The sequence below is a fragment of the Arctopsyche grandis genome, chromosome 1 (genome assembly GCF_051622035.1).
Source record: "Arctopsyche grandis isolate Sample6627 chromosome 1, ASM5162203v2, whole genome shotgun sequence".
NCBI lineage: Eukaryota > Metazoa > Arthropoda > Insecta > Trichoptera > Hydropsychidae > Arctopsyche > Arctopsyche grandis.
The window spans coordinates 1,939,528-1,956,539 of NC_135355.1; the positions used below are offsets into that span (position 1 = coordinate 1,939,528).

A 17,012-nucleotide genomic window follows, 5' to 3' on the forward strand; every position below is an offset into this window, starting at 1 on the left:
TTCAAACTCTTTCAATTCTTTTGGAGTCTGAAGGGAGTGCAGCTGGTGAACTTCTGGGTCGTCACCTGACCGCGTCACGCGGATGCAATGGCGATCGGTAAGTTACGTAGTGTAATGGTCCAATCTGGACCTGCCTATATACGTGTATATATATGATTTTTTGCAGAGAATATAACTGTGATAGTGCCCGCGGCTGATATTGGCGAATTGTGTGTGTATCAACGGGTTGAGCTGAGTCAATGGCTCAGTGGTTCAGTCGTGGAGTGGTCGCGCGACTTTGTGCACGCGCACGCGCACTCGCATTGCGCAACTTTTTAGCGAACCTTTTTCGCAACTCTGTTTCGATTTTTTGAATTAAAACTGTGACTTGAAGACATTTCTGCCACTGAGCTTCGATCCTCGGCGACATCAGCGCCGCTTGACAGTGCTTTGCCACTTTTTTTTTGTTTTTTGTTGTTTTTACGGCAGAACTCGTTTTCGAACTGACCTATACGACTCACTGAGAAACAAATACTGGTGAGTGTTGATTATTTCATTTTTTTTATAATTACCTAATATAATATATATATCATGTCTTCGGAGCGCAAATGTGATTATTCCACAGTGCGTATTATCATAGTAAATTTTATTTTTAAACTTATTCTATGACCAGCTTCCAATATCATATACATAGATCTTTTTATGTGTTAGATATATTTCTTCTTTTTTGAGTGCAACTGTGAGTGAAATTTGTTCTTGTTTTCATATCCTATCAAGCAACATTGATATATTTTCAAAATATATTCCATTTTTATTTCGAACGTAAGTTGTAAATAAATAATACGAGTTGGATCCTTCAGGTAAAACTTTACATAAATAGATCAATATATATATATATATATATATATATATATATATATATATATATATATATATATATATATATATATATATATATATATATATATATATATATATATATATATATATATATATATATATATATATATATATATATATATATATATATATGTATATATATGTATATATATATATATATATATATATATATATATATATATATATATATGTATATATATGTATATACATATATATAATATATATATATATATATATATATATATATATATATATATATATATATATATATATATATATATATATATATATGTATATATAAGTATATATAAAATATTTTGAAAATGTATCAATATTGCTTGATAGCATATGAAAACAATTTCACTCGCAATTGCACTCAAAAAAGAAGGAATATATATATATATATATATATATATATATATATATATATATATATATATATATATATATATATATATTTATATATTTAATATATATATATATATATTAAATATATATATATATATATATAAAATTATATATTAGATGTATTATATGTATATTTTACTAGAATCCGACGGCCCCCCCAGCGCCCCCGGGGCTGGGGGTGAATTTATTTGAATCGAAAAAAATATATATCGGATCGTCATAGAAACTGATTTTTTTTCGATGTTATGAACCAACATTACATACATATTATATATTAGATTATAATATTTTTTAATTATATTTTAATATGATGCTATTACGATTTGCCTCTGGGCTACACCTATGGTATTAAAATTGTATAGGTATATACATATGTATGTATGTATATATACATTAATAGATTATAAATTTTAAATCATATTTAAACCAGCAGTATAGATAAATGGTTAGCGTGTGATGCTTTTGTGTGGTCACGGGTCAACCCCTTGGCTCTGCTGCTGGACAGATCTTGAATATGTGACGCCAAGGTCGATCGTTTCCTATCAGAGTTTGCAAGTTTAACTGATTTCTTTGAAGCGGTTCCAACAAATTGGCAACCCTCTCCTATTTCTCGCAAATTCGCATTTGTCAAAAAGCAAATTTGTTCATGGATATATCTACATAAATGTAATTGTTAATCAATGTTTTTAATTGGCCTTATATAAATACCTATATTTAATGTTTGAGCTATACTTAATACCTATACTTAATTTGGACATATCGGTCCAAAAAATTTCTTACAGTTTATAATAAGTGAAGATGAATTACTATTAGTTTCTTTATATAACTTTCGTTCCTTGAGATTTGTCCCAACAGCTGGTCTTATTAACCAAAGTCCCAATTAAGTGGAATCCACTGAACGTACATACATATGTATATTCTCAAAATCCGTTGTCCAGAGTAGTATACGGCACTTGCTTTTTTATTTTAGATAGTTTTGCACATGTATTATATAAAACGCTAGCACGACTAAGCTATTGCAATCTAGGACAAAACTTACCCCCTGAAGTGTTTTAGGCGATATTTTATCATTATATTTAGCAGATTTTTTTTAGAACTAAACCGAATGCCTATTACAAATTCTGTTTATTAATCATAAGGGCGCAGACACACAGAGTGGTACGCAGTACGTGATTTTTTTAGATAATTCACACAAAAAACGCTAGCACGATCTATGCCAGATCAAAGCTCACCCCCTGAAGTGTTTTCGGTGATATTTTGTCCTTGTATTGACATAAGTTTGACATTGATTAATAACGGTGACTTATGACTAGTCACCGGAGCCTGAGGGGGCCGTGTATTGTTCAAAGGTTGTAAATGCATTGATAAAGGTTTGCCGAACAATGGATAGCACTGTGACTATCCTACCTCTACTTATGACACGCCTTTTCAAAACTGGAATCTACTTAAGTAGATTCGTACCGTATGATTATGTGTGTGTGCGCCTTAAATCTTCCATTTTTGTCAACGAGATATTACAAATTAACGGGATGTCACAAATTAGTACGTCATACTATGTCATAACTAGTCACCGGACCCAGAAGGTGCCGCGTATTGTTCAAAGGTTGTCAATGGATTGTTAAAGGTTTGCCGAACCTTTTTTACAAAGGATTTACAACAATGGAACAATCGATAGCACTGTGACTATCCTACCTCTAGTCATAACTAGAGCTAGGGCCGAAAGCATGCCGTTCATTGTTAATTGTTCGCCGTGTTTTGTTCATTTTTATGATGAACCTTTTTTTGCACTCTAGCTTTGTAAATAGACCCAAATGCCCTGATTCCTGGATAAAGCACGCTTCCGGTCCTCTATCTAGTCATAACATTAAGCTGAAATTTCAAACCCCAGAATGTCTGTGAAAAAATGGTCATATTACAAAAGATGTCTCGGGAAATAGGGTAGATTTAAATTTTGCGATCGTCAACGGGCAATATACTAATAGAATTATATAGATACCTATATATATAATATGCAGATATAAACGGTGCATTGACTTGTTGGATTTTATGTAAGGTCATCGTTTTGAACTTGTATCATATGTACACATGGTGTGATACGAAATTGTTATATGTTACGTTTATTTTTTTATAATATGTACATGTTTATTGTTGACCCTTTTCGAAAAAGAAATATCATTTTTTTTTAATCTTTTTTATCTTTAATATTGTATGACGTATTCGCTACCATTTCGACCCTGTCCCATTAAGTTCAACTGAACTGCGATAGTGCACATAAATTATTCGTGACGTGACGATATAAAACGAATTAAGCAGTTTTTTTTTATTAGATATATGTACATATTAGATCAGTAGTTTCTAATCTTTTTGACGGTTGAAGCAAAAAAAGTCACGCAATTTGAATTTAAAAAAAAAACGAAATTGCTTAAATTGTGACATACAAATCATACAAAATTTGGGTGATTAAAAACAGAATAAAAAATTGTTCAATAACAATCTCATACATGTATGTATATGCATATATATCTATATATAGCTTTGTCTGAAGGATCCAACTTATATTATGTACTAGTGGTTTTACCAGGCTTCGCTCGGTATTTGTAATATAAACCGCTTAAACATGACTAATCGAATGGTAAACATTTTATTCAATTTATTTGAATAGTTTTATTTTATATAAATTTATTTGAATTGTCATTTGTTTTTTTTTTTTATTAAATTGACTGTCACGAACAAACAAACATATATACTAAGTCTCTTTCGAAATTATATGTATACCAGAATCTGGCGCCTGCGCCCCCGAGGACTTTGAATCCTTTGAATCGAAAAAACAATAAATCGAATGTGTTGTCTACGAACCAACCAATCAAGGTTACATATATGCAAAGTCTCTTTCGAAATTATATATTAGATTTAATTGTACAACTTACGGCTTTATTTAGTTTTACGTTTCCGGTCTACTTCTTTAACCATTTGTTCCACTTCTACCGAGCGGATTTTCTTGAAATTTTGCACACTGATTTTCAATAATAATACAAAATTTTAATCGAATCCTTTAATACGAAATTGTTTAGAAAGCTTTGAATCGTCAGCGAGAGTTAGCATAAGTCGAGTTGAATAAATGGTATATGTTTACATACTTGGTTACCATACCAATTAATCAACATTAAGTACTTTCATTAAGAAAGTGTATGAATATATCGTTTTTTCCAATAGTTATTAGAACAAAAGGCGAACTTATAACTTAAAAAATGTTTTTTGTTATCTCAATGTATATTTTGAGGTTTTAACACTTTTTCTAATCTACATTTGCCATAAAGTCATTACGGGCTACCTCGAGGCATCATCTATAGACAAATTTGTACTTTATATAAATTTATAATATTATTATTATAAATTTGAAATTAACCTCCTCAGACTTGACTTTTTATTTTTTGACGAAAAAAATTTTTTTGCAAAATTCTTTCATTTTATTTTATTTAAAAGAGGCGTGAAAAATATTTTTTGTATAGGTATATTTTTCTAAATTTATTTGTGAAAAATACAGCATGGTTTTTAATCGACTTTTTCATACAAAATAGCGAAAATAAACACGTTATACCTGGTGTTATACATCGTGCAAGGTTGCCATATAAAATAATCCCCGCACGCTATATGACAACACTGACAAAACTCAACGAAATAATATGGTGTACATTGTTTGCTTTGCAAAAGATCCCGCTGAAAATATATCGAAAATAACTTGAATATCAAGCGATAAAGCTAATGTATGTATATTGCAACGAGAACAAGGTCTGAGGAGGTTAAATTCAAATAATGGCGACAAATGAGTTGCCAATTTGTTCGGAACGATTTCAACAATGAAATATAAGAGATAAATTGGCAAACTCTGATCAAAAACGATCAGCCTGAATATCAATGATCCAGCCAGCAACAACCAGTCAGGGATCGAACCTGTGACCCCTCAGTTAGCATTATACGCTAACCACTGACCCATGTTGCTGGTTAAAGCCAGAGTAATAATGTGAAACGAAAAATTTTTGTATTTTGTATTGGAAAGCTCGAAAACTTGCGCTTGGCCTCTGACGTTTTGATGCGCATTCGGTACAAATGCGTCACTCACTCACTCTTTGACAGAAAAATCAACACTTCTACCGTGCATAGCCTTCCACACACTCAATTTTACAATTTTACTTTATATATATATATATATATATATATATATATATATGTATATATATATATATATATATATATATATATATATATATATATATATATATATATATATATATATATATATCACATCAATAGATGGGGTGATCATGAAGAGATTTTGATTGATTTGTATTCAGTATCGATCGCTGATGACATTTTTATTTAAAAAACATATGAAATTTATATTTATGTGATGCGATACTGTAATAATTGAAACAGATCATTCTACAAATATTCAGATTCTGATAGCTTGCACGTGTTTTGTTTGCGGTTTGTACAACTTTCCTCTCTATTGACCTCTAAACGCTCTCTTATATTATATTGATATATGTATATGTGATAAAGTCGCTAGGGAATGATCAAGTTACATCACTATTATGATACGAATACAACCAATTGCGTGTGTCATTGCTCATTTCTTTGTTTACAATCATTTCCCAATACGAAATGTTGTTGTGTATTTTATTTCAATTTAAATATATAGACGTTTTGTCTTCAATCTATCGGCCATACATTTTCAACCCACACATAATGTAGTATTAAATTATACTATCATATAAAATTCTAATCATGCATTCTAATTTGCACATAATTTTGCTGCATATGTATGCATAATGAAACTACTACATAAAAGATCATTGTCACGTTTGCAGAAATTTCAAACATTTTCAAGTGGAGGCAACGTTTAAAATTCAGTCGTGTTTGTATATGTACATAAAATACGTAGTCAAATATAATAACGCTCAAATTGTGTATTTAAATGGCAAGTCATTCCAATTTTTCGACAAGGTCAATTTTATTTTTTATTTTTTTGCGAATTTACAAATAAAATATTTTTGATGTATTTAGATGAAATTAAAAAATTCGCATAAACGAGTTGAACAAAAAAGATGATAAACCACAGCGTAATGCACTCGTAGAGCTATTGCATACCAGTAGAGAGGTCGTGCGTTTGAGTCCCGGCCAAATACGCTGCTGGCTAGATCTTATAATTATTAAAAGGTTGTGGCTATTTGCAGGTACTATATCTGCGAATCATAATAAACGATTGATTAAACAAGTCTAGCATACATTAAATGTAAGTTCACGCGCATGCGCAGAAGGCTTTGCGCCTGTCGCAGATATAGTACCTGCAAATAGCCAATAATTTGCAAATATAGTACCTGCAAATAGCTACAACCTTACTAAAATACGTCTCCTCTTTGAATTTTCCAATTTTTCTAGCTTAATTGTTGTGACGGATCTAATAAATCGTCATCCTCCCCCTCAGTTTCCCGCAACTTCGAGCTATTAGCATCTCGAATTTGTTGAATATTATAAAATGCTACCTACATAATGTATTTCTCGCAAATTTTCTGTGTATCGAAAATTTATTAACTGTCCATAGATGTCCATAGATGTCATGGTACATGTGATGAATGTAAGTAATAAATAAATAAATAATATTTATATTTGATTTTTTTATAAATATTTGAAATACCAATATTAGGATACATCTTTTTTTTAGTAAGGAAAAAAGCGGGAGGGGAGGTCGTAAAAATTAAACACCGACCTGGTTCTTTTTTATTTAGCACTACACCACTGAATGAGGGATACAGTGGATAGAGTTAATAGTTTAAAATGGCAATGGGTGGGCCACGTGGAAAGGTGGACAAAAGAAGTACTAGAATGGTACCCAAGAGAATGCAAAAGGGTAAAGGGAAGATGGGTAGACGAAATGAGGAAAATTTGTGGAGTTAGATGGATGAGAGTTGCGCAAAACAGAGACGATTGGAAGTGTGTTGGAGAGGCCTTGATCCAGCCGTGGATGGTGAGCGGCTGTAGATGATGATGATGATGATATGAAACGTATATTCTAATTCTTTGGAAATTTCAATTAGAAAGTAAAATACTTTCATTAATTAATGTTCAAAATATTAAATTATCTTTCTGTGAACGCCATTGAAATTTGCAATATAAAAATTTGAAAACCCCTGCCCATTTTCCCCCATAATTTACTACGATCTTCTCGATTCAATTCGAGCGAACGATATACATACGTACATATAATTGACACACGGGGCAGTTTGCCTTGAGAGAGACCTTTGTATGACTAACAATATTTTTCCAGCGGCCATTAACACGAGATGTCCGATAAGCCGGAAACGACCATTACCCTCGCAACAAGTTTTTCCCCAAAAGCGTAATTTTCCGCCGAAAATTTCGCAATTACACAAATTTATCAGCGCGCACTTGAACTATACTAATAGCACAATAATGATGTGAAACTCCACACTTTGACTACCCGCTCACTATTCCACTTAAAACAAACAACTGATAATTTTCAATAGAGTCGCAGAAAACACCTTTTGAAAAACATGTTTTTATAAAGTTTCAAAACTTTTTGTAAAGCAAATAAACCTCGACAAACTCACGCACTTTTAAAATAATGAAAATAGTGTGTGTTGATCGATTGATATGGTTACCAAGTAAACAGTTACCATTTACATCGAACATAATCACTATTTTCTTGTTGATGATTCAAAGATTTTCAACTCAAGCTTTGATAAAATGTTGTATTTTTACTAAACTCTTCTTACTTTCACTTACGATTACTATTAAGGAAAAATTTTGCCTCTTATCCGATCGTTTTCATACTTTGCCATTTTGTTCATTTTGGTCATCAATATTAGTGGAAGTATCATCATTACGATTGTGAAAAATAATCGTAATAGACACGTTTGAAAATACTCCCTCGAACTTCTCCATAACGTTTATCCGGCGTTTTTTTTGGCCTCTTCTCACTTTTCGCCATGTCAAATTTCAATTGTTTAAACGCCTATAGCTCTTTCTATTTTCTTTGTTAATTACCCAATTCATGAAATTTCTTAAAAATACTTGGTTCATTATCAATTCAAGCCCGTTGCTTTTTTCATGAAATTGTTAAAATACATATTGCCGATTTCATGAAATATCCAAGTTTTTTTTTATTTTTTACTTATTTCATGAATATAACAAAGCTAGTACATATAGAAAATGTTTTGGTAAATAAGAACAATTGGAACCAATATCCTATTATGTTTATTCGAATATATTGAATATATGTATTTTATTTACTACATTTCATGAATTCATGAAATTGCTCATTTTGTGAAATTGCCTAAAAAAGCTTAGTTCATAAAATCCGCAATATATATTGTAAAATATATATTGCGGATTTCATGAAATATCCAAGTATTTTTTTTATTTTTTCATGAATTGAACAAAGCTAGCACGTATAGGAAATATTTTAGTAAATAAAAACTATTGTAACCAATATTTTATTATGTTTATTCGAATTTTATGAATATATTTATTTTATTTACTTCACCCAATTAATGAAATCGCTCATTTTATGGAATCACTTAAAAGCGTTGCTTTTTTCATGAAATTTCTAAAATAAATATTACCAACTTCATGAAATATCCGGGTTTCTTTTCTTTTTTGCTTAATTATTTAATTGAATAAAGCTAGTATAGGAAATATTTTAGTAAAAAAGAACTATGAGAACCTTTGTTTTATATTTATTCGTATATATTGAATATATTTTAACTTTATTACTCAATTAATAAAATGAGTAACAAAGTTCATGAACGGTGCAAGATCGTTACTTTTTTTCGTGAAATTGTCTAAAATTTTTTTTTAAACCCATTTTATAAAATATACAGGAACTCATTGTTTAGTCCATTAATTGAGCAAAATAGTTAGTAGCGCCTCCTATGATTTATTTTACAACTAACCCGAACGACTTAAAAAATCTGTTTTATTAACCATAAGGGTACAGACACACATATTGGTACGCAGCAGGTGCTTTATTTTTTAGATAGTTTGCACAAAAAACGCTAGCACGCCTGATCTCTGCCAGGCGAAAACTCACCCCCTCGAGTGTTTTTGATTATATATTTTTCTTGTATAGACAAAAGTTTGACAGTGATTGATAACGGTGATTCCCATATATGAAGACATGTCGAAATAATAAGATCTGAGACATGAGATACGCCCATTCACAGCTAGAGTCTACCTAAGCGTGCCATGCCGTATGATTCTGTGTTTGCGCCTTGAAGATACTCATTACATGCTAATTCTTAACAGTTTTAAATAATAGTATATGACATAAATTATATTTTCATTTGTCTACTTATTTTGTTAATACAATTGCTTTTTACTTATATTGACCAATTCATGAAAAAAACAACAGGCTTGCTCATTTCATGAATTGGTATGAAAATATGTATAAATATATACCTAGTAAGAAACTAAACAATTAAGTGTAACATTGTCATCGGATAATCGTATGTGTTTTCGAAACTTGCCGAAATGTCAAGCTGAATAAAACCATGTAAAATAATAAAAAAATGCATTTATTTAGCGACGACCTCGCCATTTGCGAGGAAACGCACCATTTAAATTTTCACTCGATATCACGTGAATGCAATCAAAAAAAAAAAAAACCTCACTAGGTCAGTGTAACGTTTTACCACTTTGACCTCAGTAAAATCGAATGCCGATTTGCCATAATATAATGTGTGTTAAATTAATTCAAATGTCAGAATTCTAAGTGGACTAATAATACTGCGAATTAGTTGGCCAATTCCGCATATAAATCGCCGTTTCGGTGACAAATTCGAATTGTTCAATCGCGCCCGTGTTTTTCACCATTGTAAAAAGAAAAAATATGAAATACATAAAACGTATAAATACCTAGCAGTAGATTATTATGTATAATGGTACTAAATAATTCTTCGCGGTTAGAGTAGGTACCTATGCATGTACCTACCTGTTATCGACAATGGTACTTCAGTAACTGTGTCAGGTGAACACGGCAAAGCGAAAATATTGCGCAATGATATTTTGTATGAATGGTTTATAATAACGGCTTTCAAATCTCAAATCAATGACGTCACATTGTTTGAATGAGCTTTGTGACGTCACGTGCTTCGTAGCGAAGGTCTAGTCTTGTATAATGTGTCGGTTAGGGTCATTTCAAACGGTCATCGCAAGAGTCAACAACACTGCATTGAAACATCAGCATTGCTCTTAAAATTATCAAAATTGATATTTATGCGGAATCCACATCGGTTAAATCAGTTTAAAGGTCTGACCGCACTATACGACAACCGAACGATCCGACACTCCACAACAGTACGCGACCAAATATTGTTTGTATGAAATTGTATGAGACATAACGCACTGCGCGACAGTCGCATGACGTAGAATGACACTTGCGTCAAAGTTGACTTTTCGACCAACTTTGACGAAAGGTGTCGTTTGCGACGTGATGCAAGTGTCGTTGAGTGGGGGTTTCCTTGCGACAATTATTCTCCTTCTTCATATCGTGACTTTGAAATAGCATGTAGCCATAATCTTTTGGTTTTTCTCGATTGTTCTTCATCCTCGTATATCAAAGATACTATAATAGCGTCCGTTTCGTCAATCTTGCCCCGAGGTACCGAACGAATGATTGACAAAATTTACTGCGTAGTGTCGCATCGCTGTCGTTCAAGTGCGGTTTACCTAATATTGTCGCACACTGTTGTGAAGTGTCGGTTCATTCGTTTGACGCATAGTGCGGTCAGATCTTAAACCGACGTTTATTGACAGAAGCATTTTTCCATACAAACTGCTGGATTGTTCATTTTTTAATTGACTCCCTTCGATATTTTCATATCCACTGTCTATACCTCAATACAAAATTCCGAGTTTGTAGGAAATTTCAGATTGTGGTAAATAGCGATTATGGCGAATTCCGGGGTATTTCGGAATACTGCATGTTTGAACACTCGGCGACCTGCCTTTAAAGGGAGGGTGTACACGGATTCCCAAGCTAGTGGCGGTTCCATGTAGACCTCCTGAGGCTATAAACTAAATTTGGCTTATTATTTGGATCCCTGAACCCCTTCGCAAAAATATGTATGTATATTTTGTTAGAAAAGATCTTTTCATTGGTGTTGGCCCACCCCCACTCATCGGAAAGGGTGCGCAAAAGGTACAGTAAAGGCATTCACATTTTTTCCAAAGAGTGCGGGTAGGCCGTCATAGATGGAATAACCTTTTGATTTTTTTTAATTTATACCAGGAAGCCTAACAGGAAACCCCAATGCGCTTTTCTGTCCAGAAACATTATACATTTGATAAAAGTATTATTTGTATTTACAAAGTAATTACATGTCAATTAACAGCCACAGAGACATCTATGGTCACATTTGTAAATTTGCAGCATTTTTTAAACAATTCAGCGAAATCCAGTTAATACATACGAATTAACATCCACAGAGATATTTATGGTCAAATTTGTAAATTTTGCAGCATTTTATACAATTCAGTGAAATTCGAGATTGCTGAAAACTCGAGATTTGCGAGAAAATAGGAGATTTTGTCAATTTTTTGGAACCGTTTCAATGAAAATCAGATATATTGGCAAACTCTGATAGGAAAAGATTGACCTGGAGTCACAAATCCAAGATATCAGTGGGATTTGAACCCGTGACCACTTTTTTCAAAGCATTATATGTTAAACACTAGTCTAATCTGCTGGTTTCATTTAATTTTTGGAAGTGAAACTTCCTCTCCTACCTCAAAATAATCTTAAAATGTTATATGAGAAAAAAAATGAATAATCTATTAGTGCAGTGTATCTAGTCAAAAGGGATTTTTTATTAATTTTGTCATCTGTTCTTATGTTCTTTTTACATGTTATATGTTGTCGAAAATTAAGTCCGTGCATTTTACAATCAACTAATGATCATAAATAATAATAAAATTAAAATGTCGTTGAGGAATGAGACTTTTTTTTATCGAGGAAGCTAATTTTGGTTTGTAAACAACGTCATGCTATCACGTAACAAAACATCACGCTTATTAGGAATCACAATTTGTTCACAATTATATTCAAACTTAGCACGACAAATCCTATTTTAGGACCAAATTCATCCCCATTCTCCATTATGGTTGCGTGTACGACGGGAAGCGACACGACACGACTAACTGTAATCAGATAAAGCTTTATGTATTATACATCCAGAAATATAGACAATCACCCTTGCCTTTCGCATCGGGTCATTTTGCACGCAAAAGCGTTTAAAAATCGCGAAAATCGCACTCGCTCGGCATGTGTGCTCTATCTACGGAACAAAATAAAAATGCATACATAAATACGCATTACGTTCACTAGAAAAGCGAGCAATTTACAAAGTGTAATAATACAACGCGAGCACGTTTATCGAACCGGTTTCATTATAATAATGTAATCGTAGTACGGTTTGTCATAGTTCGGCAAAGGTGCTTGTTTCGGCCAAATGTGATTTTCTTCCGCAATCGACGGTCGTCTGCTGTCTGACTTGAATGATTTACAGCGCACTTGTGCTTGCACAAATATTTTCGCGACAAATGTCACTGTCGCATTATCTTTTATTATTTCGTGTAATATTGACACGATGCGAGTTTAAACCAGTCGAGCTCAATCACGGTTTCAGTTCGTGGTGTAAATTTTCACTTATATACATAAAAAAAAAGTTTTTTAAAAACATACCTCTTCTATAATTTGTATATAAAATTATTATTTTGAATAAAAACAATAATTTTATTTTACTACCACCATCTATGTTTAAAACTAATAAACAAACGATGGATAAACGTCAACGACTATCTCGCCGGGCAGATATCAAACGCGTCTTACACGATATTTTTGCACCATCGTAATGGCGGAGGATCCATTTACTTTAAGAATAAGATGGCTGGGGGTGTTTTTCACAGGGGTGTGCTCATGTATAATGCCCTCCCTGAGTGCATCAGGTCTGCTAAAAACATGGATGCATTCCTGCGAGGTGCGAAGAGACACCTCTGTGAGGGACAGTACATATAAGTTAATTATAAATTTTAGAGATAATTATAATAATTAAGATGTATCTTTAAATTATCTTGATAGCTAAAATATATATAAATAAATAAATATTGATGACCAAAATGAGCAATATGGCAAAGTTTGAAAACGATCGGATAAGAGGCAAACTTTTTCCTGAATTGTAATCGTAAGTGAAACGTAAAGGAGGTATGTAAATAAAAAGGTGCGATATTTGACGGATTACGACCAAGATGTGACAATGCCGCCATTTTATTTTACGACTAGTATGAACTGTCGTCGAAATGTATTCTTTTTCATGCATGTATTTGTAAAATAATAATGATGATATCTATGTATGATCAAAGACGTGGTTTCAATTGTATGCACATTTCTAAATTGTATACTTTTATAATTATATTTTAATATACCTGCAAAATTGATTCTTTAATCGGGTCCAATCTGTCATAAAGTACAAGTTGTTTAAGGGCGGTGACCGTGAAAAAGTCGAAAATATTCGTTTATCATGCATACATATGAAAAACGGTTAGTATATATATATCAGTGGCGTGCGGTAAAACTCTCTCCTTCGGTGGTACATCCTCAATTAATTTGCGCGAGCAGGATACAACAGGAACAAGAGGAACAGGCTTTTCCTCCTGTATCCTGCGCACGCACATTAAAGAAGGCTGTATGACAAAAAGAGAGATAATTTCACCGCATGCCACTGATATATATTATATATATGTACATAGTACCGTTTACCATGCACCCTTTTTTTTATCTTTCGACTTAAGATCTTTCGATTTTCGATCTTTGCCTTCCGATATTTGCTTTTTCGACCTTTTCACTTTCGGTGCCGTGAGATAGACCCACCTGCCAAATTGATTTCGTTCGGATGATATCTACACGTGGAATTCTTCAATCGGGTCCAATCTATCATAAAGTACAAGTTGTTTTAGGGATAATAAATGACCAAGTAAACATTCGAGATCCAGACCCCACCGTAGACTTAACTTTCTTCAAACAACAGCCCTCTGAAAATTTTAAATTTTGAACAAGGGTATCCAGAAACCTTAAATCTTTAACACAAGCCGTCTTGCGCCTAGAGTTGGCCGCCTGTATGCAAACTCAAATCGGCCGCTCTTTAATTTAACCAGGATTTGTATAAATCATACTAATGAGTTGAGAATTTTAATCACAATAAAAATTATCCAGAAAAAACAGACAGAAAACCAAAATGTTTAGTTCTGAACCGGACCAGATGACAAGAGACAAGAGACACAAGTTCATTAATGAAAATATAGTGTTTTCAACCCCAATCCTACATCTAGGATATTATTTTCTCGATGACCAACCAATACTCAACATTCTGGAAGAAATATGTACATCTGCCAGTCGCAAAGATAATAGAACATAAAAGACTTAGCTCTATGCGGACCGAAGCTATATCTGCTATCCCGTTATTTCCCCGAATTATAGTTCGGGTATGTAAACGGGGAAACAGCAATCCACAAGTATACAACAAGGCAACCTAAATGCATTTTAAAAAGTACGATGTCTTGTTTCGTATTTTTTAAGGAATATAATTTTTTCAACTCTCATTTCTTTCGGCCGCCTGTGTGCGTTGCACATATTTGTGGCAGGCGCGGCCCTGGGAATTGTTGTAAACACGCTGTTTAATATGACGGACAGGAAGGGATTGAAGTAGTACCCACCAACATGATCGAAACGGTCCCAAATCACAAGATGGTGACCCAAACTCAACCATGTCCTAGAGCCCCTACGAAACTAAGCTCAAAACATAAATTTTAAATGAAAATATAAAATTATATATGTAGTTGTCAATTACATTTACTTTATTTTGTTACCACGAAATACTATGCATTTTGATTTCAATTTTTAAGAGAAATGAAGAAAAAAATAAATCGTTAAATTTCAACACTGGGCTAGTTTTGTCAATCGTGAGTATTTCCACGGGTATTGTCCGATGCGGTGCAAACGATCGACAAGCGCCAGACAGACTGAACCACAGATTAAAGACACGTGTACTTTATGCGTGCGCACTGCTCGCACTTACACTAAGCGAAATCTAACCGAAGTTCCGACATACCTACCCTGTATACGTTCTGTGCTTCTGATACTTTAGTTCCGAATTTTGCCTTATTAAACTCGCCAGAAAGATCCAACCCAATTTTAATAATTGCATCTGTGCACATCGAAAGGTTACTCGTCATCTGATGTGTAATCTATCATTCGTAAAGTCGAGAATTGCGTTTAATACAGCCATCTAGTTAATCTGTGGTTCAGTCTGTCTGGCGCTTGTCGATCATTTGCACCAAACCCGTATTGTCAAGCAACACATACATTTTTTCGATTATAATAATAAGGATTTTACCAAAATGCATGGTGCCGTGGCAAAACAGGTGCAACAATTGCACAAGCAATATAGACTAAACCCAAAATAGACTAAAGCCTAAAAAAAGGAACTGACGGTAAACATCATCAAATATAACAATAAACAGAGAAAAATGATGAAATATGGTATGATGCGGATAGCGTGACACCCAAGAACAATTTAAAATGCAAATTTACAGTAATTTTACAGTCAGAATTGGATTATGAGTGAAAAAACAGAATTGTCTGTGACGATTTTTGCTTTATCCGTATCTCATCTTTAGAATCGATGAGCGTTGCTGATTTCCAGAAATTGGGCACGGGTCTATTAAACACATGTCAGGCAAATATTTAAATGTTCATAGACACTTAAGTTCGAGACTTGAATATTGGCTGAATTCAGTGGCGTGCGCTGAAATTCTCTCTCTTTTTGTCGTACAGCCTTACTTAATTTGCACGAACGGGATACAAGAGGAACAGCCTGTTCCTCTCGTATCCTGCTCGTGCACATTAAGTAAGGCTGTACGACAAAAAGAGAGAGAATTTCAGCGCATGCCACTGGCTGAATTGGATACCTATATTCATACATATATCTTCCTGTCGCTTTACACTTTTTCATACTTCTTTATCGGGCTGAAACACACCACTATAAAAAATGTAAGACGTTAATAAAGGGTATAGGAACATTGTGAAGTGTCATAAGTTGCTAATACATATTTCGTTAAAGCAAACGAAAGACAAGCAACCTTCTGCGTAATGAAGTGTGAGCACTCACTTATCCGGTCCACAAATTATATCGGTAACGGTTTTCGACCTTCTGAGGTCGAAGCGTTGCATTTTTACGCCATGAACCAGATTAGAGCATAAACCGCACGAGAAAGCGAAATTCAAAACTATTCAAAATATATAAAAACCAGTCAAATCAGATCAATTTATTAGTGCAACGATTGGCGCTCGATGGTGCGCGTCGTTGTATATTTAAATATTAAACAAAAATATTCAAAAATAAAGTTTTAAAATGAAATGATAGATGTCTCTATAGAAGTGAATTATTTTAATAGATTGCACGATTTAACGATAGTATGAAAAATATAACATTAGTTAAAAAAAATAGATTGTACGTAAAATTTAATATACGCCACCTAGCGGCAATATAGATTATTAATTTTATTGAGGGGAAATTTCATGAAAATAATAACAAGTACATAATGGTTGATATACTGTGTATTTATTTAATAAACACTAAACAAATATATTA

General features: G+C 33.0%; 1 protein-coding gene across 1 annotated transcript in view; it reads left to right on the forward strand.

Annotated features, from left to right (window-relative positions):
* The first annotated feature begins 254 nt into the window (after window positions 1–254).
* The window catches only part of Prestin (solute carrier family 26 member prestin), a 50,310-nt gene continuing 33,552 nt past the window's right edge, over window positions 255–17,012 (forward strand). The window contains exon 1 of the mRNA XM_077445731.1: window positions 255–516. The gene's annotated coding sequence lies outside the window, so the exon portion shown is untranslated. The remainder of the gene's footprint in view (window positions 517–17,012) is intronic.